Consider the following 23,292-nt stretch of genomic DNA (forward strand, 5'->3'; position numbering starts at 1 on the left):
CCTAAACTATTCTATGATTCTATGATTCTATGAATTATTTTGCCAAAGCATGGGAAGCTGGAAAAGAAAGGGATACTTGCCAAACACAAGCGTAAATGATACAGAAAGTCACTTTCAAAACAGACATTTGAGAGTTAAACTGCTAAATTTAAAGGAACTGTGTTGGAATGACACATTAGAAAAAGAACTTGTAACATATTTTAGGTATGATATTGAAAACAATTCATAGTACCCAGGAAATCACTCAAAATCACCAGGAAAGATGAGTATCTGATGCTTCATTATGTTTACTTTTGAATGAAAGGAAGTAGAAACATTTCCATGTTAACCATTTTTGAAGAGCTATAATTCAATACAGAATTTTCTGATTTTCTGATGGTTATGTAGTCATATTTGACATTGTTTTCATAGCAAATTTGGACTTTTTCTAGTTCCACCATCATGTTGACTGTATGAATGGATAATATAAACTGACAACTAAAACCAATAAAAAATATGTTTCAAAGCTGTGTGTGATGTATATTCCCAAATAATTAAAAATATTTTTCTAAACATGTTAAAATAAATACATAAAATCTGAATATATGTACAAAAATAGATTGAAAGGAAAATCTGAGTAGTCCAAAACATGTGTCTGCTATCCCTATTCCCCTTTCATATAGTTCTTCTTTGTCAAACTATAAGCAAAGTCTAAAAAGCTTACTCCTACAAGAATTCCTAAATTTCTATGATAAAAGTACCTTAGACGTCACTTAATAAAATCAATTACATAAATTGTTCATTCCAATGAGTACAATATGTTGCTATATGGCTATTGCCTATATACTCATTTTTGAGCAAGTAATCATTTCAGATACACATGTGACTTTGGTCTGGCAAAGATATTACATAAAGCATTCACAATGAAAGCATTTTTGTTTTCCATTAATAAGCTAATTTTTTTATTTTGTGAACCTTAGTTCTGCGAGGTGCTGAGTACACTCAGCTTTTATGTAAGGGTCTGATTGTAAGTCCATTGCAGACAACTAAAAGACTCTCATTTATTTGGTTCAGTTTTTTGATTCAAATCAAAAGGAATTGAAAGATCTCAGTGTTACAAGTTCATACCCTTAGGATCTCTTTAGTTCCCTGAATTATTTTCTTATGTTCAAAAGAGGGCTCAGATTAGTACAGTGTTAAGTGGAAGGGAGAATGGCAGAAAATGTACTCTGGATTTAATTTTTAATATTCAAAAAAATGTAATCTGACCATTAATTTCCTACACTAATGATAAGTACCTTAAGTGTGATCAAAACCATAAAAGCTTGCTAATGTTTATCTGAATATTAAAGCAATGAATTATATGCCTAGTTCTGGGTATATCAGAAATGGAGTCTTCCTTACAAAGTTTGGTATATAATAGGAGACACACACAAATTAGATTTCTAAAATTGTTGTTTTTATAAGAATATCAACTCAGTGAAATTTTCTTCATTAAGGTCTTGGTTATATTTTTAAAAAAGCTGAATTTTTCTAATGCCTATGCAGGAAAAGATCTGGTTTAGGGATCCAGGAAATTAAAGCTTTTGCTCAATTGTGTCTTGTGAGAAAACAAATCTGTCACAGTGAGTGATTCAGTCAGTTTCTCAGAACAAAGTGTATCACTGAGGACACAATAGCATTATTTTCATTTCAGAACTTTATGGTCATTAATTTTGAAGTGTCTGTTGAATTTAACTGAGGGAATTATTTTGCCTTATTTTGACTTCAGAAAAGTGCCAGTGAATCAAATATTAGACGTCAGCAGAACAGCTTTAGTTGTTCTGGAGAGGGTCACTGGTACCCTGGTCATTTCATTTTCAACAAGTCTAGACTCCAGGACTGCAGAAAGATTCCTATTTCCCTTTTCCCCAGATTTGATGGTGGGTGTTATCTCTTTTCCTAAAGCACTTTGAGCTCAGGTTAGACGCACCTGCTATCAGCTATTTGTGGCTATAGTAATATTATGCTTTCAGTGGAAATGGTCAGTATTGCAGTGAATACGTACTTCCAACATTCAAGCAGATATGCAAAGGTAAAGTGCATAGGCATATAGTATATTTCTTTGAATGCATGAGATGTGTCCTGTGCTTTAGCTGATTGTGTGTTTTGGGATAAATTGACTTTATTTTAAAAGCATTCTATTTGCAGTATGAAAGCTAAATCAGCTGTACTTAAATGGAATATCAAACAGAAAATTTTACCAGTGTCGATAAACATCATCTTTTCTAATGCATAATCTAGTTTTGGTGTGTCATAGGTACAGCACCTTGGACTGCACTGTAATACTACTGTATTATCAGAGGCTAGTCTGAAATATATGATCCTCAGAGAACAGAGACCTGTCCTACCCACAGTAAAGACTGCATGTGAGGAACAGTACAGTTGACTTCAATACTGCACAAAGCTAGAGAGTATACAGGAATAGAAGAAAATCTGTCTCAGCATTATTACTTCTGGGATAGAGAAAAAACTATTGGATTTCCATGCTCACTTTCCTCTGGGATTCCTTTAAGAGGGGGACTCTTTGTGGCAAGCCTAAAGAGCATGCTAGCACAGTATGATTATGTTACGAGACAGGCTGAAAAAGAGTTCTGCAGAGTAATTACATCCAGAACATATGAGGTAGCAAAACAAAGTGGGCTTTATTAATCAAAAAATAGAGATTGCTGAAGACCTTTCTGTGTCCTCTCGGCAAAGTTTGTTACCCAGCTGTCTCCAACCACAATTCTGGTTTGAATGTAAATTAGCTGGTGGCTCACTTTTCAAGGGATCAAGTTTTCTTCTGAGGGGAAAGTTTCATTTAAGTCACCCAAGAAAGCAATCTGTGCAGATCACCTCTGCAGGAGGAGATCACCTAATACTGAAAGCAGTTCATGAAAGGACTACTGTAAGGTGGCATTTTATAGCCATAACTCTGAAAAATAAATATATAAGGTAGTGTGAGTGAAGCCCTAATAGGTCAGATATGCCTATGTTTCTGATGGGACATCTCTAGACTTTCCAGTCAACAATTCTGAGAAAAAAAACCACTGAATAACATAAGACATGGCCTTCATCACCATCATATAAGTGAACCTGAAGAATTCCTGCAGAACCCTGAAACTCAGAGAAGTTTAAGTCTGGAATTATGCATCTCACCCTGAACTCCCTAGTGATAATACTTAACATGGGAAGTATCACTGAAGGCCTGATTTTACTTCTTAAATAAAATATTATAATGCCATGTGAAGTCCAAACTACTGAGCGCTAAGGAAATGCTGATGTAGGGTGTGTGTTAAATTATGTGTACTTGCACTAGTCAGTCAAAAATTGATTTCTGATTCTGCATATCCAAATGAAGTTAACATATATTTAGAGTTGAATATCCATAGACAGAGATAGCCCAGATCAGAGACTCCTTTTCTGAACTTCTGGACTAGGTTTCATGTTGTTTTCTGACTTTTTTCCAAACTCAGTAGTTGAACGTTTATTTACCCAGTATATCTGAGAACTGGATTTTCACACTTCTCTCTGTGAAGTGGCACCTTCAATTGACAATTCCTATATCATATGTACAATGTGATGCTAAATTCCTTGTGAATATTCTTTAAGGCTTATATCATCTGTTACTTCATTTTCTGAAGTCCCTTCCAATCATCTTTTGCCTTGCATTTTGATTCCTGCACAGTCAGTTCTGGTTTCTGTTTTATGTTTTTCTTTTTGTGGCTGATTGTTCCAACAATTACAGTTCAATGGTTTAATTTAAATATGAAGTATCTTTGCCTCTGATCCTCAAATCTAATTCTAATTCAAGATGTGGTTGAAAATGAAAGCTATAATACCCCAAGCGTAAAGCAGATAAAGAAATATGAGCACTGAAGTAATTTAGGTTAAACAATCTTTATATAAGCACTTTGCTGTGGCTTGAGTTGTGCCATTGTGCTTATCCTTTGTGGTGCTCTAAGGACTGTGCTGTGAGACCATAATGGATTTACCCAATAACTAAAATATTGCATGCCAAAGAAAAGGGATAAGAAGACTTTAAAAAGAAAAAGGGTACTTTTTAAGCCATTACAAGAAACAGCAGTGCTGTCAATGCATTGAGGGTCTTGCAGTAAAGGTAAATTATTCTGAAGCACTGCATGTATTTCTGTGCCAACTTCATTTACAAAGTGTGCCTGATGAAAGGAAGAAGATCATTAGATTTCTGCTCCATGGCCCATGGAAATTCTGCAGTGTTTCCTGAATATGCAGCCTATTCTATACACACTCATCCCACACGTTAATGTCCTAGTGGTATATTTACTCAAGATTTGTAATGCTAGCTGAGATACAGGAAACCATTAATCAAAGATGTCTTTCACGCTTAGAGTAATGCAGATCTATCTGGAGCTTTAATCTGTTAAATTTCACCCAGACTTCACATTTTTCCCTCTAAACTTTGTGAAGGAGAAAAAGTTTAGTAGGTTTTTAAAGGCACAATAGGAAATTATCATAGCTGTAGGTGTACATGCAGCTAAAATGGAGTAAATTTGTGTGAGTTATCCTTCTGTTCTACAATGCTATAAACAGTCAGACACTCTAGGAGGTAAACTCCCAGTGTGAATTTATTTTTGCATAACTTTTTTTTGCCATAAGAGGAACAATTTAACTCTCTGATTCCATCTCTCTTCCATACTCTCTATACAGTGTGATAGATAGATAGATAGGTAGATAGATAGATAGATAAAAAGAAAACACGTATGGTTTTCTGTTACACATGAACATATACTGACTTTGATATGATTTCTATCAAAGGTATCCATAGAGGGGGAAAAAGAGAAGAAAAAGACAGGCAGAACTGATTTTATCAGATGGATTTGCAATTAAGCAACTAATGAACATTTTAATTTTATATGCAAATGCAGCTGAAATGCTTGAAGCTCTGCCTGGGAATGGATGATGAACCAATTGAGAGTTTATGGGTCAAGATTATCAGGCAGACCAACTTGGGTGACGTTGTGATGTCTCTTACAGACTGCCTGATCAAGAAAATGAAGTTGATGAAGCCTTCAGTTAACTTGAAGAAGCATTATATTCACTGGCCCTGGTTATTAGGGGTGTCTTTTACCACCCTGATATCTCTGGAGGGACAACACAGCAGAGCACAAGCGATCCAGGAGATTTCTGGAGTACACTGATGACAACATGACACAGGTGATCAAGGAGCTGAGAAGGGCAGATGCTCTGCTTGACCTCACACTTACAAAACAAGGAAGAACTGATTTTAGGATGCATAAGGCTGAGGGAGTTGGCTGATGTCATTGCAAAGCCACTCTCAGTTAACTTTGAAAGGTCATGGCAATCTGGGGAGGTTCCTGAGGATAAGAAGAAAGCATATGTCACTTCTATTTCCAAGAAGGTCAAAAACGAAGTTCTGGAGAACTATAGACTGGTCACCCTTACCTCAATGCCTTCAAAAGTGATGGAGCAAATAATCCTGGAAACCATTTCCAAACATATGAAGAACAAGAAGGTGATTAGGAGGAGTCTGCATGGATTTATGAAGAGGAAATTATATTTAACAAGCCGGGTTGCTCTCTATGATGAGATGACTGGCTTAGTAAATGATGGAAGAGCAGCTGATGTTATTTATCTCAACTTTAGAAGGATTTTGTTGCAGTGTCCCATATAATCCTCATAGAAAAACTGCTACATAAGTGGACAGACAGTGAGATTGACTGAAAACTGGACTGAACTGGTTGTGACCAGTAGCATGAAGTCCAGCTGCTGGAAGCTAGTAGTTAGCACTAGTAACTGGAAGGCAGTTAGTAGTGCTGTACCCAAGCTGTCAGTACTGGGTCCTATACTGTTTAACATCTTCATTAATGACCTGGATGATAAGAGAGAGTCTACTCTCGTCAAGTTTGCTGGTAATAAAAACCTGGGAGGAGTGGCTGATGTGTTAGAGGGTTGGGCTGTCATTTAGATGATTTGCTCAACAGACTGGAAAAATGGGCCGACAGGAATGTCATGAAGTTCAATAAAGAGAAATACTAAGTCCTGCACCTGAGGTGGAAAAACCCTACAAACCAGTGCAGGCTAGGGGCCAGCTGTCTGGAAAGCAGCCTTGCAGAAAATGACCTGAGGGTCCTGGTGGACAAGTTGAACATGAGCCAGTGATACACCCTCACAGCAAAAAAGGCGAGCAGCACCCTTGGCTGAATTTGTAGGAGTGTTGCCTGAAGATTGAGGGAGGTGATTCCTCTCCTCTGCTTGACACTGGTGAGACACACCTGGAGTGCTGTGCCCAGCTCTGGGCTCCCCAGTACAGGAGAGAAATGAACACTGTGGAGCAAGTCCAGCAAAGGACCATGAAGATGATTAAGGGCTTAGAGCATTTGACAGAACAAGGAGAGACTGAGAGATCTGGGAATGTTTAGCCCTGAGAAGGCCTGGGGGGATCTTACAAATGCTTTAAATAGCTATAATTAATTTCTGTTATATGCTTCAACAGAAACAACTAATATGTAACCTCTCCAGACTCCTGTATAGGCTGATATTTCAAACATAAAGAAGACAAGAGATATAGGTTCAAATCATACCACAGCGCACAGGGATTTGAACCTGTGTTTTCTACAAATCGAGAGTAGGAAGAGGCCAGAAGTAGAAAGAAAGAGGAGATAGCTAGATGTTTGCTATGAAATAAATGCTGGCTGGTTCTGTTGCCAGGGCTGGTGAAGATGAGTGTGGAGCATTGGCTAAGAATGCCTGCTTTTACGTGGCTGGAAACTTTGTGGTCCAAGCCTGGGTGGGCGTACAGTGGTAGAATTACTCACCAAGCCCAAGACAGGTGGCATGCTCTTGGGAAAGGCTCAACAGTAGGAGGGAGCTCAGTGGAATCAGTTTTTTTACAGCTGGTTTTGGACCTGTTTGCATATTTAGTAGCATATTTGACTGAATGAGACTGAAATAATTCAGCACAACTCCAAAAATGTGTTTGTGGATCCTGACAGGTCCATAGGCTTTGACTTGGTGCTAAATTGCTTAACTCTATTAGAAATGCTAACACTTCTGGACAGGAGCAGAAGACCTGGGGGTACTTTAGGAATGTTAGTGCTGCAGAGTGAATGTCTCTCATTCAAATAACACTACTTAGATACCACGTACAGAGGATGGACTTATGTGTCTTAATGGTAGCTGGACCTCTTCTGCCTTTCTATGTCTTTTTGAACCTATAACCTATGATGTCTCAGGTATATGAGTGGTTAAATATGCACACTCATTTTCATGATTATTTGTACTTGGATCTGTGGCACTATTTTTCTCTTTCACCTGAAATAGTATTAAGTTCTGCTTCTAATGTTAATGCCTCTTAAGTTGTTTTCATTATAGCCTTCATGCTCAGCCATGTTTTGATCAAATAAATTCCCCTGGAAAGAGTATTATTTCTCTGTGTGACACTGCTGCAGTGTGTTCCTCATTTGGTGATTGTGAGGAGCTTCCATCTAAACCTCCTTCCCTCTCCTCACTGGAGAGCTCCCCTCCCCTGCTGTTCAGGAATGTGTATTCTGTGTAATCAGAACCTCCATCACAAGCAGGCCTGCCAAACAGTTTGTGTGTGATCTCCCTGCAGGCTGTCAGCAGGGAAAACAACATGGAGAACTTCATATTGTAAGATGTAATTTCATTAAATGTATTATTTTCAAGTAGCACGTTTTAGCTATATTTAAAAAAAAATAAGAAATGTCTTTACAATTTTTAGTGATAACACTCTATTTTGTAAGATTACTATCCCATTCTTAATTAGCCTGAGCACTGAATATAACAGTTAATTTCTATGTCACTGATAATTTTTTTCCAGTCAATTTTCCCTGGTAGCCTTGAAGAGATACTGCTTTCATTGGTTCGACTGTCACATTCTTTCTTTTATAATCTCTCTGTACAGTCCTCTCTGCAAAACTCCTTTTTGCTCACTAAAATCCTTCAGCCTTTTGTTTTTGTCACTAAGCTCTTGACCACTAGAGCTCTTTCCACCTGACCAGGTTGCACAGCCTTCCCTCTCCTGCACTGAAATGCTTAATGCATCTTGATTTTCCAGGTCAACACTCATTCTTTTGCCACTATAGTCTAAATCTTCTTCCAAAGCCCATTGTTCAACTGTTTGCTGGGCTTCACTGCCAAACCTTTTGCTGTTTTTTTCCAAAACCATCACATTCTTTCACTTGTCCTGGGAAGAAGAAAAAAGAAAAAAGGAAAAAAAAAAAAAAGATTAAAAAAAAGAGAGGACCTTTATGGTATAAGCTTTTAAGAGCTTCTCAGTGGGGCACAGGAAAGGAGCAAGGAACAAGAGATGAAAAAGCCTGAAAAAGTCAGCTACTCATTACTGCCCCATGGAACAGAAGTGGTATCACTCCATGCTGCAGTGATGGGGCTTGAACCAGGACCACCTCCAAACATGTGGTTCTTCACCTAGGAAGCCACCTGGCATGTGGCTGTGTATCAGTACATAAGCAGGGTGAAGGACTGAAGAAATAGGGCTCAGATTTGAATCTGAGAAGGAACCAAAATGACAGATTGACACTCTATTTATGCAAATTTAAGTATCTTTGAAAATGTGTGCAAGTTCAGAGTATCCCCAAGATTGGTTTCTTTTAAATCTAATTATTGTCCTTATTTTCTTTCAATAATGTTCCTAGTGAATTTTTCTCCTCTTTTAAAACATAATTTCAATAAAAAAAATTAATGCTCCAGCTATTTCCTATACAGCATGTGTGCAGATGCAGAAACAAAATGTGCTTCATTTACCATCTACATTTCAGTGTTCTTCTCCCTTTCCCTCTCTCTCATATGTATCTACTTTTTTCACTTGCTCAGCATTTGTCTTCAAGGCATTTTCTAGGTTACTAGCTAGGTTTATCATAGGTTGTATATCATTGAGATAAACATCCCACAGTACATTTTGCTTCACTTTGCTCCTACTCAAGTCAAACAGCACCAGAAATGACTTTGCTCAGAGAGGGATTCAACCTTTTAGTTATCAGAAAAGTCTTCACCAGTTCCTGACTATGTATATATGCATTTCTTAAAACCAGTTTTCAGTCACAGAGCTCGCTCATTTCCATAGATATAGCAGTTCTCAGTCATTAAGACAGGGTGGAATTTTCTCCTGCGTATGCTCCAGGGTGATTATAACATTTTCGGAGTTTCCTGAACTGGGGATACTTTTCTGCCTGAATCATCAGGGACTCCTGGTGTGAAGCTTCTCTTTGGTCTCAAGACTGACCTATCCTTTCTCCTTGCCCTTTCCATGTGTCAGTGACTGTTGGCTGTTCTGCATTTTCTAAATTGCTCAGTGCCGTAGGATTTCTTCCTTTAAACTTTTTTTTATTCTTTTGTTTTGGCATACTTTCTGCAGCATTACATATTGTCCTGTGTTCAAACTTTGAAACTGTGTTGACTATTGCTGTTATTCTAATTTGGCAGTCCAGCGTACAAACAACATTTTGCACACTTTGGTCACGTTCATTGACCTAAAGTGTTTACATCTGAATTTAAACAAGGCAGAAAGAAAAAGATATTTCAGACTCATAGAATCATAGAATGGTTTAGGTTGGAAGGGACCTTAAAAATCATCTAGTTCCAACCCTCCTGCCATGGGCAGGGACACCTTCCACTAGACCAGGTTGCTCAAAGCCCCATCCAACCTGGCCTTGAACTCTTCCAGGCACGGGCCAGCCACAACCACTCTGGGCAACCTGTTCCAGTGCCTCACCACCCTCACAGTGAAGAACTTCTTCCTAATACCTAATCTAAATCTACCCTCTTTCAGTTTAAAACCCTTACCACTCATCTTATCACTACACCCCCTGATAAAGAGTCCCTCCCCATCTTTCCTGTAGGCCCCCTTTAATTACTGGAAGGCTGCTATACGGTCTGCCTGGAGCCTTCTCTTCTCCAGGCTGAACAACCTGAACTCTCTCAGCCTGTCTTCATAAGAAAGGTGCTCCAGTCCCCTGATCATCTTCTTGGCCTGCTCCAACAGGTCCATGTCCTTCATATGCGGGGGGGCCCCAGAGCTGGAGGCAGTACTCCAGGTGGGGTCTCATGAGAGTAGAGTAGAGGGGCAGAATCACCTCCCTTGACCTGCTGGTCACGCTTCTTTTGATGCAGAGCAGAATGCAATTTGCTTTCTGGACTGCGAGCACACATTGCTCATATTCAGTTTTTCGTCCACTGAAACCCCCAAGTCCTTCTCCTCAGGGCTGTGTTTGTGCTTAGGATTGCCCCGACTCATGTGCAGGACCTTGCACTTGGCCTCGTTGAACTTCATGAGGTTCACATGGGCAATAAGATTTTAGGAGAAACTGCCTTGAGAAAGAGACTTAAGGAGAGATGCAAATGAAGACAGGATATTTTGAAGAGAAGAACTGGACAGTATGAAAAAATAATGAAATCAGCAATAGAATGAGGAGAAGGCAATAAGGAAAATCTGCTGACGAGATGAGATTGCAGTTAGATAGACAGAAAGTGTAATGGCGTGAGAGCATTGTGGTTGTATGTTGCAGGTCTGTCAGCAATGATGGGCGTTTTGAACAAATGAGCAAAAAGTATGAAAATCAGAATAGCCAGGGTGCAGTCAGATGTTGATTTGACTGTTGATAGATTTGTAGATAATGTAAGCATGGAGATAATGTAGGTGGCTTATCACCAGTCACTCTCTTCTCCCTTCTGCTTCCCTGAAGGTTACCACCCCCCTCAGATTTGCTGGTATAACTACACATGTAGCTGTCCCCAGCCTGATTCTGTCAAAAGAATTTGGTTTTTAAAACCTACTAAAACACTTCTCTGCAAGGGTTTTACAAATCAAATCATTCTGACAGAACTAGGTTAAGGAGCAGTTGTGCTTGTAGGCCTGAGAGAACAGTTATCTTCTGGAAGGGAGACAGGGCAAAATTTAGTGCTTGTGCACTAAATAGGATAATATCTGTTAATAGATGACATAAATATAAACTCAGACAAATTTCTTAGTAAAAAAGAAAGGAAAAGAAAAGAGGATTTTTGTGAAGATGAAGACATAGAAGCAAAGGTTTTAACAAGAAGAGAGCAGAGCACTAACAATGACATAAAATCTGGGATATTTGAAGAAGGAGAAGGGAGATACAGAGCACAGCTTTTGTGGATTTATGTATAGCATGTCTCTGCCTTTGAGAGAAATTCAATGTGATTGTATGTAAGAAAGGCCTCCTTGAAGCAAATAGGTACAAGTGGCTACTGTTAAGATTAGACAGGCAACCTTAGCAGTGCCATACCTGACATGTTGGGTTTCCATTTCTGCCATGCTGCTGCTTGCTCAGTTGGTTTCAAATGGTTGTTTTCGAAAATCTTTATGAAAGAAAAATGGATGAATCAATGTGTCCTGTTTCATCTACTCGCTAGTTAACAGCCCTGCACTATGTATCATTCAATATGTGCAATCAATCAGGCTTGACCCTGTCTTGTTTATCCACCTTCCACTGTGTTCACCTTTGCAATCTTCATCTATTCTATACAGAAAGCAAGGCATCTTATAAAATGCTGATTCTGAAGATCTCTCAAGTGTCCTTTGGGAAGCTGCATATCTTCCTTACAACAACATGTTAAGATCTCACATGTACTCTCACCGAGGATGAAGAAGGAAATTACAACTTCATCCTAGTTTACTTTATGCTAGGAAAGCACTTCTGAGACCTCCATCCTCCTTAATGTGCCCTCTTCTTCCTTGTGCATCAAGACATATCAGTCTCAGTTTGTATATCCACTGGTGCCATCACTAATGGAGCAGCAGAAGAAGCCAATTTTATCATCTAATGTACTCTACGGCCCATGTACAAAGTGCTTTATATATTGTATAACTCAGTTAAATCACATCCAATTCTTCTGGGGCTAATAAAAACACAAATCTGACCTGGAGTTTTACTCCTTGCCAAGCTTATGCTTCTCTTTTCTTCCCTAAGGTGCTGTAGCTGCTTAATAAAAAGGTCACAAACAGTATTTCCTAGCAACAATGAATATTTTCTTTAAAACGGCTAAATAATTTTCAGAGAAACTGTTACAAAGAAGAACAGCTCCCCTGACTCTGATCAAGTGCTTCAGAAAGTCAGCCAAGAAATGAAAATACTAGGAACTTGCTTTAGCAATGAACTTCAGCATGAGACTTAAAGTTAGGTGCTTACTTAAATACCTTGTTGAATGGGATCTAAGAAAATCATAAGCTACAGAAAAAGGTCCTTTTTAATATCTAGTTAAGATAGCAATTTCGTAATCACTCTAAGCCAACCTAAATGGAATGAGACAAGCAATCCTACCCTCTGTCCCATCTCCTGCCATGCACTTCTGTTGGACTTAAGAAGTGAGTGACCCAGTTCAGGGAACTAATCCGTATGAAAAGAAATACTCTATTTGTGCCTCACAGCCTCTCTCCATTCCCCAGGCTGGTTTTCAGCCTGATTAGTTTCTTGGTTCAGTCTAGCATGCAGTGTGGATGCAAAAGGGTGGCGGGAATGCATGGTTCAGATTAGGGGAGAGAGGAAGCTCATCCATGTAAAAGGCAACTCTCACTTATGTTGGAGTAAAGCAATTATGAAATTCCAGCTACAGAGGTCTAAACCTGCATGTCCATATCTGACTAGTAAAATTTTTTGTTTATTTTTAAATCAAGAGCATCAACACAGTTATCATATCCCCAAGAGAAAATAAAATGTTCAGGATTTTTAGTATAAACATTACACACAATTTTAAGCAGAGGAGAAATATGTATCATTTACTGCAACAAATAGGAGTCTGCTGGGAATTTATTATGTAGTTTCTGAAGCTGCTTTGTACGTATCCAGTAGACTATAATAGGTTCTTCTAAGAAGCGAATTAGCTGCATCTCAAGAGGTGGTAATGACCATGTGGAAGGTTGCATCTGTAAGGCACTGATTATGTCACATCTGCATAAAAGACTGGCTAACCCTTTCCACTTCACAGTATGAGAGGTGTAAGAAAAAGCCAATTACACAGATAGTAGTTAAACATTTGCTTTTCCAATTGCAGAAGCTTGCAAGATAACTAGGAGTCAGCCATACATGTGTAATATTGAAACAGGAGGTTGTTGCATTTAAATTAAGATTTCTTTGATAAGATTTCAAGTGAATTCAAGGTTCTTACCTTTTCCTCACTAAGTCAGTAGGTGCAGGAGGCATGAACAAATTATTTTCAGGCAAAGACTAAATAACTGAGGTGGTTGGCTTAATTTTTTCAGACTTCAAAGCATAAGTAACCATTAAAGTGAACGTCAATATAAAGAGAACTGTAGTAGCTGACAAGCTTAGCTCAGCTACAATAGCTGGCATCTAAGCATTCATATTAAAGCTATGGCTGAAGGAAGTTTTTATTTGTTAGTGTCTGAGCATGCCCATGAGCAAGAGAGAAAACACAGATTATGTAGGTAAGAAATCTCTAGTGATCCTGGGGAAGAAAAGGTAAGTAAGTGCCATGTGAACACATCAGCCCTGACCTACGGTAACTGCACTTTTCTAACTCTCATTGTCTTTTGTCTCCCAACTGTGTCAAGCTTGCAGCCAATATAATTATGTGGGCAAGCATTCATCAGGGATCAGACTGAGCCTATCACTTTCATTGTCCACTGTTGCTGCAAGAAGCCAGTAGAAATGAAGTTAGAACATTAAGCCATTGAACATTTTAACGCTTGAATCTGTAGTTCCTCTAGCCAGGAAATAAATGACTGTGCAAATGTACAACCCATGGGCAAAAAAAAAAAAAAGTAAGCCATGATTTAAAATCTGACTCAGTGTCAGAAAAGATCAATTCCTTCAGGTACCTTCTAAGAGTCTGTATATGCTCACTAGGGCTTTGGTCCAGCAAAGCACTTGCACTGAAGTACAGACATTAAGTTAAATAAGTACCTGAAAGTCCACTGAATCAAGGCTGAAAGTGGTGCTATGCATGGTATGTGAATTCTGTCTTTTGTAAAGTCTAGTGAAAATTCAACTTTTTCAGCCCTGTATTTCAAACGAAGTAACTCTGTTCAGTTGGCTGAACCACGTGATTTTTCAAAAGGCAATTTGAAATACAGTGTCAGCGATGTCTCTGGTCTCTCACACTGATCATACTGGATCTTCTCTGCTCCAAGCAGCATATCAGCTTCTTAGCATAGCCAGAATCTTTAAGGGGTTAATTAAATCCGAGAAAAATCATACTTTTCCTGTGATGGAGATCTGCCAGACTGTGATGCTCTATCGCAGCTGGACTTGGCTTCCTGGCAGGTGGTGATCACAAGGGAAGCTGGAGTTTTCCCTGGACTGCTTAGGTTGTTTGAATTTATTCCAAATGGACATCAGACACCACTGCTCAGGGTGAATCCCAGCTCTCTATTAGGTCTCACAGCATCATGATTAATGTCAACAGAGAAAACACACACATGAAATAAAAAAGCAAACAAACAGGATCAAGAGTTCAAAACAAATGGTTTTGCTCTTACTGTAGGGAGGTGAAGTAATCTACTACTTGATATTCATGGTGCATTGTAATAAAACAATGGCAGGTTAAGACTCCAAATACTAAAGAATAAGATTTTCTGTTAAGTAAGTCAAAGTGTACTTTTACCAGCTAAAAACCAAGGGAGACAGTGGGTCAAACATTCATTTTTTATTATCACCTTCAGGCTTCTCTTTGTTCTTTCTCTCCCTTTTATACTATCCCATGTTCTAACCCCTATGTAAACTCTGATAGATTATGTCAGAGCATAATAGAGGGCTGCTGACAGGTTGCTGTCTGCATTCATCCTATGTTGCTCTGCTTCTTTCATTATCAGAATAGAGCTTAAGGGCCAATGAGCACGAAGGAATGTACATTCACAAAGCTGGGCAGTGTTAAGGGTTCATGTACAGCTAAAATTTGATATTGTCAGACTAGAGCATAAATCAGGGGACAAAAAACAAAGACAAGAAATAAAGAGAACACCCCCCCTCCCCAAAACAAAAGCAAGCCAGGGATATAAGCAAGCTAAATCTGGATATGGCATGTTTGTAAAATCCCTCTTTTTGCATTTATGTCACCAACAATATTGTGTGATTAATGGCATGGATCAGGAGTTCAGCTCTGTTTATTGGCTGGGATAAGCATGCTGCTTCTGATGTGGAGAACTTTATGGTTAAGTTTCTTTTATTATTACGAATGGCAAAATAAAGATCTCCATGACCATCTCAAGGGTTTTACCTGTAAGTCATGCCATACATCTTTTTTTTTTCTCAGTTTTCTCCAGTTAACAAACTGAACAGACTCTTATTCCCAGAGTACACCTAAAATATTTCCAGCTATTGGCATCTTACTACCAACACCCACCTGATATTCTGTAAGAAGAAGAACATTTTACAGCCGTGGGAAAGATGCAGTATGATTCCTGAGAGTGCTGGTTTGGCCAAAGTAAAGGAAACTTAATCCAGTGTTTGCATATCAAATGAAAGATGGCAAAGGGGCTCTTGCATGCTGGCCAAGACTCATGGTTTCATTGTGTTACATGCATTCCATCTGAATTAAATAGTCAAACATTTTTTCTGTGCTGCACAATACTTAGTGTATGTAGCATTTTCATTTCCAAAGTGTGCCTTATAAACATTAACCAAGTAAGCCATATAATATGCTTGTGGGATAGTTAATTGCATATTATTATCTTATTTTGCTAATACCTAAATTGAAGGCTAACTGCAGAGGCAACTTGCCCCAGACTGTGTATTAGCAGTATTAGAAGCCATTCCCACAATCAATCACATGTAGGTCGAATTTTCTCTCTGGGATGTTCAAATACTGAATGCAACTCACAGAGCTGTGATGAAGCACCAAAAGCACAGAAAGTGTGCCGAAAAGGAACACAGTTAGGAGCAGGCAGTTCTGACACAGCTTGGGTCATAGCTGAGCCCACTCAGGATTAAAAAACCCAATGAACACTCCTGTGCATTCTCCAGAGAGATTCAATCCTAGTTGCATACTTTGAAACATTAGTCATATACCCACTGCAGGAGACTCCACAAAAAATGAGTTGGCAGTGGCTTTTTTTCCTGCTGTTGCTTCCCTTTCTATACAACACTCCAATGACTCATATACTTAGGAAGGTTGTGCAAAGCCAGGTGTTGAGTGAGAGTCCCAGATATGATGCCCTTCCTCACCTAACATGATTGAAACCTATAGTTTCTGGGACACTGCTTCAGCTAAAGGTAACTGGCAGTCCTGGGGGAGGAAGGAGTACTCATGTCTTTCTAGATCTCTAGTAAAGTTAAAGGAGAAACACAGTCTTTGTGTATGAACCAATAACAGATAGCAGTCTTTCTTCAGCAGTGGAAGATCCTATGAAAAATTACATTAACGGTGACCACAGTTGATGTTTAGATCAATGCTATTTCTTCCAAAAGGCATATTCCTCCTCTACCAAGTTGGTGGAAAGAAAAGGTAAAAATATTTCTAAAACGGAATGTCAATTCTCATCACTGCCCCGTCTGCTGATCCAGTATTTCTACGCGGTTACACGGCTTGGAGACAAAAAAGACCTCCTGCACAGCATCACCCAAGTGTTGTCTTCCAGTCCAGCATTGCTGCTGAAACAGGACAATATCAACCAGACATCCTCATCACTGATAATTTAGTGTTTGCAAAAGTGATGTCAAGGGATTAACTTTAAATTGCTTTTGTAATAATTTTCCATGGGATGTTAAAATCCTATTGACATTAAGGATTTTAACAGCTTATTCTGCTAACCTGTTCTTAAATAAGTACTTCTGGAGAGCAAGCATCCTGGGAGAAGCGAGAAAAATAATGGGTCTGGGTGTAAGATGATTAATGTTCATTATTAAACCTGTTAAAATACTACCTTTGTAATTGAATTGGTGCACATTTGGCTACGTAGAATGCCTGACTTCTGGATAGGTTCTTTGTAAGAAAGTAAGTTAAAAACTCCTTCCTCTGATCAGACCTTATTTAAGACTACTTATTTATTAGTTGTTAAGTTATTCATGATAAACCAGATTTCCTCAATTCCTAAATGAATTGTCTTTTCCACAGCTGTAATCTGTTTTAGTTATCTGTGACATACCGAGGCAGGACTCACTGCTGCATTGGCAATGAAGTGCTGTATCAAATCCTCCCGGGAAATTAATTTCAGAGGTGCCAGCTCTTGCTGCTGTCTGTACACAGAGCCAAAGTACTTCAGCAGAGACTCGGTCTCCCACTCTGCACATGCAACTAGCCTGAACACCTCCTCCTACTCAGGATTCACAGCACAGAGCCCTCATCTGAAGAGGGGTTGTGGAAGAACAGCTTTTTGCACTGTTAACTTGGAGCCCAAGGGAGTGGCAGTTCAGGGTTTTATGTGGGTACTCATGAGAAGACATATGTCTGCTGGTGCCTGCTTCCCCTTACTTGGATATGGCATGGCAGTAGGTCTGTCTCTGAGAGCGCAGAGCTTCCTCACTAAGGGAGATGGATTATCCAGCCATGTAGGAAGAATTCACTATCTGAGCAGCTGCACTTCATATCTGTCAATGAAAAAGCTGGGCACAAGAGTGCCATGGGCCAGATCCAGCTAATGGACCATGAATTGGATTATGCATGCCCTGGTAAGCAAAACTCTAAGCAAGAAATTGGGGGATATGTATTCTCATCTTGATTTGCAGAGCACCTTAGCTGCAAGGGTATTCTGTAACCCGCAGGGAAGTCAGTCTCCACCTTTTCTTCTCCCCCTTGAAGCCAAGTTCTGCGCAGGAAGCGACACACAATTTATGGAGCCTGAGAAATAGAAAAAGGGACCCTAATTCTGCAGCTTGTTAATGGAGCATTCCCTGGCACTGAAGGCCAGCCAGATCGTTCCCTGCTCCAAGAACTGCATATGCATTTTGCCTTAGATCAGGTATATGAAAAGCACAGGGAGCAGAGATTACCCAACCCATTAGTTGTTGAGCTACTTAGCAGAACACTAAAATTTCTATTCTGAGATTACTACTTTCAGTTGTATCAGAGATGCAAGTTTGACAGTTTTCTCTCACTTTCAGTTTTACTGTGCTGACTTCATCACACCGAAATAACTGTCCCCAGAATTACTGTCTATTCATGTCTTATCTGTAGAAAATGTAAGACTGAGCAGGAGCACATGGTATATGTGTGTGCAAATGTACTGGAGAGGCCTTTTAAAATAACTGCAACCACTTTAAAAGAGAGAATTATCCCTCCTCCTCACACCCTGAGAGCGCTGCAGTTGTGGGAGGGGGAGGCTGAGGATAACATATGTGTGTGCATGTGCATAACACTGTTGTTCAAAGATTGATTTTATGGACTCCCTGTCTTCTCCATGTCCTGGGACAGGGAGCCCAGCCCTTCATCTTTTCTAGCCTCCTTTTCACCACCCCTTTGCTTTCTCAGCAGCCACGCTTAGCAGTTTCCATTTCCTCTGTGCTGCTTCTTTCCCCACTCCTCTTGTCCTTGGATCTATGTCCATGCCTCTACTTCCATGGCAATGGGGCTGAAAGGAACAAAATGTAAAGAAAGGGGCAAGAAGAGTGACTTCTAGGGAAGGGCCTGTCTTCATAGTCTCCACATCTCATATATCATTTGCTGTTCTAAACTCTTATGCTAATGTACATAATTCAGTTTTTATTTAAGGATACAGGTTATCTGTTTACTTGTTTGTAGATTGCAATATTTTTATTAAGTAAGTTATGTGAAATGCAACTCTGCATGTGTGATTGTGGTATGGGGCTGAAAAAATTAAAGCCTATCAAATGATGAGAGCTATAGCTAGGTGGCTGTATGGTGAAAGCCTAGGAACACCTAATAAAATTCTCTGAGTTCTCATCTTGGCTCTATCACAGATACTCTCTGTGCTCCAGAAAATGACCTACTCTCTTTCTATCTTTATGATGGCAGTAATATTTCCTTACTTTACAAAGCCACCATTGAGGATCAAATCATTAACATTTAGTGGCCCTTGTATATGCACTGTCAAGCCATAATGAGCTGTTGTGACATGGTCCTTATGCATTTAGTATTATTGGAATTTTTATTATTATCATTACATGAATTACTGTCATGAGAGTTTCTTATGACATGTTCTATTAATAATAATGTAATAATAAGTAAAAACAATAATGGAAATGAATGATTTGGGAATCAATACTTCATTGTTCTGCACTTCTGGTGTTTGATGTCTGATTCTGATGTTGACAATGTTTTTCTTCTGCCAATCTAAGTCTAAAAAGGCTAGAATCTCATGTATTTTTTCACTTGAACAAGAAGAGATGAATTGTAACAAAATAAAGCCAATTAGGATGCATTATACAGCACATTTAAGAAGCTAATTTGAATAATCACATCTCTTGATCAAAAGTTTATTAAAATCAGTGGGAATCTTAAATGAATTAACTTATATGGGTTTTTAAATCAGGTCCTTAGTATCTTTTCTACTAGATATTTGAACTGCACTTCTTGTGTGCAGTCAGGAGGTAGCAGGCACTTAAGAACTGTGAGTCAAAAAGAAGGAGAAATTGAAAGGAAAAGACTGTTAACTGAAGATTCAGAAGCAACTCAAGAATGAACTAAATTGTTTTCTGCACCTGAGGAAAGGAAATGCTAAGATGATTTAGTGTTTCACCTCCGTCCTCAAAGATTTCTCAGATGTGTGAGGTGAAATATAGTTTACAGAACAATAAAAGAATGATTTACAATTGGGCTATGAGAGATGCTTGGTGCTGACCACTCCTCAAAGACCTGAATGGACTGGATTGCCACTTGAAGTTAAATTATCACAGGTATTAGCCTTCCATGAACTGACTGTGGCTCTAATCCTGGAAGATGAAGGAGGCTGAACATTTGAGCTTTCCTACTTTCAGTTCTTTTTTCATATACTCCCTCCTTTCTCTTAGGATCATGATGCATATTCTGCATTATTTGGAAATCACCCCTGTCTTTTGGGGCTCTAGAATAGGAATAAACAATCTGGAGTAGAAAAATATGTTGTCAGCAACTGAAGTATTTTCTCAAAATTAATTCAGTGATCTTTTTAACCAAGCAAGATTCATCTCACAGTGTGCTGCTGTGTACATGAGATTCCTTTCATCCTGAAACAAGAGGCTGAGGAACCCAACAAACAGGAGCTGGCTACACAAAAGTAAGAAAAGAAATTTGAAAAGGAAATTCTATGAATGCCAGTGGAACAAATCCATGCCACATAAAACTTCCTTTCTGCATTGTGCTTGATTAGCATATTACTGAGTTCAGCCTACACCTGCTTTTCCCCCCTCCTTAATTTCAACTATAATGTGCTCCTTTGTGTTGCACCATTTATTACTAAATGAATCTAGTTCTAAGGATGTGCATGCAGCCAATTTATTCATTAGATCTATTGTAGTGGAACTGAATAAAAGGTTTTATTATCAATCTCCTTAATTTCCAGATAGGATTTAGTGGAAATCAATATTAGAGAATGCATAATTGCTAAATCTTCTTAAATTAATAGACTCATTCATTAAGCCCCCCAAAAATACTTAGCTGGTATTTCTTGTGACTTTCTCTAATTAATTAGCAAGTAGAAAACGATAGTGAGCAGAACAGCTTTTGGCAATCATATGGCAGAATCTGAAGACCAGTCTTGAAGAAGAATTAATTTGGATATGTATATACAGTATTTCACCCGTAAATTGATTATAGGAGAATGCACTGCATAAGAAGACAAATGGTAGTTCTATGCTGATGGTCGGCAAAAAATCCAGTACCCAGCAGGTGGTTTTAAGCAGTTCAAGCTGGGACGCGTACCAATGTGTAGTCACTAATGAATAGCAGTCAGTTTTAAAAGCTTTGGAATTAAATGTAGTGCAATCTATCTGTATAAAACTGCATGGCATGTATGCAGTATTTGTGAGATTTTAATTTGTGCCTAACTAGACAAGTTTTCTGGGCCAGAAACAAAGAAACAAACCACTAAAAGATGCTGGAAGAGAAGAGCAAGTGAAGAAAGGCTCTGTAGTCAGGTTCTGCGTTGTCCGTATATGAATATGTGCTCTCCACCTTCATATCTAGGAGCTGTAGGTTTTACTTTGTCCCAGAATTTGTCTTGCGGAAAAGGAATACACACTCATGAGTGCAGATGCTGGTTTATTGTCAGCCGCTATTGACTCTGCTGTGGGTTTCAGCAGAGACGAAGAAATCTGTGCCAAAGCTAATAATATGACAGCTTCTGCCTCTCAACCTTGTGCTTACAATCAGTTCCAGTGTCTTTCTCACTTCACCAAGCTTTACACTTGCCTTCCAGAATCTTTAAAATGTGATGGTTAACGTTGATTGCCTTGACCTAGCAGATGAAATAGTCTGTGATGTGCCAACATGTGGGCAATGGTTAAAATACGTTCATGGTACCTTTCAGTTCTCCCAACTATCCTGACTTCTATCCACCCGAAAGCAACTGCACCTGGCTGATAGACACTGGTGATCATCGCAAAGTAATTTTGTGATTCACTGATTTTAAACTTGGGAAAAGACACTGGGAAAAGAGTAGAACAATATGCACTCCCACCTGACAAAGCATCTCATGTATCTCCTCTCTGGGATGGTTACAAAGAAACTGGAGCTGGTGCTGAGTGTACTGAGCCACTGTAGTGTCCTTGCTGTGCTGTCTACCTATACAACACTGAGGTATATCTTTATTGTCTTCCCTACAAACTAACAAGGTGAAATGATATTACAGCCCATGATCTGAGATGAAGCATGGTGTAGAGGAAAACAAAATGCTTCCAGCACGAGGGCAGAGTTTCATCACAGTTAGCAGAGATATTGCTGTCTGGCTAGGAACAGTGATACTGAAATAACATGGCTGCATTTCCCTGAACTGCCTTGGGATAATACAGCTTTGAGAATCTTGAAACATGACAAACATTACATTGACTAAGAAAGAAGAAAAAGGTCTGAAGAACTCTGCATCACACTTACAGTGCACGCCATTGAAAAGATCTGTAGGCATGATACAGACCAGCTTCATAAGGGTCATTCTCCACTATCCACTGGACGTGTCAAATCTGCGGGGCTGAGGACATTTCCTCAATGCCTGCTGTGACAAGACCCAGGTATTAGAGTCTCTCTCCTACAGTCTGTTTCCCCTTGAAAGAAAACCTGGTAGCATTGTCAGGGAGAGAATTAAAATAACTGGGGGTCAAGACTGCAGGATACTTCATGGATTATACCTGTGCTGCATTTCAGATACCATCATTGACTCTCCAGATGCCAACACTGCTTGAAACACTATTGTTCAGAGTAAGCCTACTAAAACCAGTGACAGACAGAGACTGACCAGTTTAGGTTGGCAGGTGATTATGCTTTGACAATATACATGAAATTCAGTTTTGGCTACTATGTATCTCCTAGACAGACACATGTAGTTCTTTTTGAACCACATTTTTCCACATCAAAATGTTTCAGCTTTTTTCATCTGACCACTGGTTCGATATTCAGCACCTACTCTTTCATCACGGTACTGCTCTTCTGCTTGGGCTAAATACTGATTACTCATTTCTTACTTGTCCATGTTTTTACTCTTTATAATAAATTGTTCATTATAATGCACAGCAACTCTCTTCACACTATGGGATTGATTTATTTGTAATTGAGTCTGTTGGATGGAGCTAGTATTATTAGTACTTGTGTTTTGGTGTACGCCCACTAGCCATGAATCTTGAAAGATCTTCTAATGGACACACACACAGATCCTTTCCATTTCAACTGGCATGACTTTTGGGCATCATGTCTCAATACTTGCCAGAGCTCAAACATAAAGCAAACAAAAATCCCTCAAAAAACATCTGAACAGTCAATTTCTGGGAAATAAGCAGCAGTGTGAATAGTAATAGGAAAACAGACTGACTATTTCAGCTAAGGGTACTTTTGTTGACATGACACTGGATCAGTCTGAGCTGATTTTTTAAATCAGGATGACTTCGTATTCTTCTCCAGAATTCCTCTTAGGATACATAAAGGTGGACTGAGCACTTGTGCTTGCTTTTCAGAAAGCTGACAACATGTTTTTTTGTAACTATCTACAGATTTGCTGGTTTACAGAAATGCCTGAGGTGGAATACACTTCAGAGTCCCATCCTCATTATATTGCACCAGATTCTCATGTGATTTATTCAAGTGTAGATCTAGTCCAGTACTTCTACCATGAATGATACTGCATTAGTCATTTAGCATCATAAAAGTTCTGTTCCTGATTCTTTTGATCAGTGACTGTCAGCATAACTC

Source organism: Aquila chrysaetos, chromosome 4 (genome assembly GCF_900496995.4).
Source record: "Aquila chrysaetos chrysaetos chromosome 4, bAquChr1.4, whole genome shotgun sequence".
NCBI lineage: Eukaryota > Metazoa > Chordata > Aves > Accipitriformes > Accipitridae > Aquila > Aquila chrysaetos.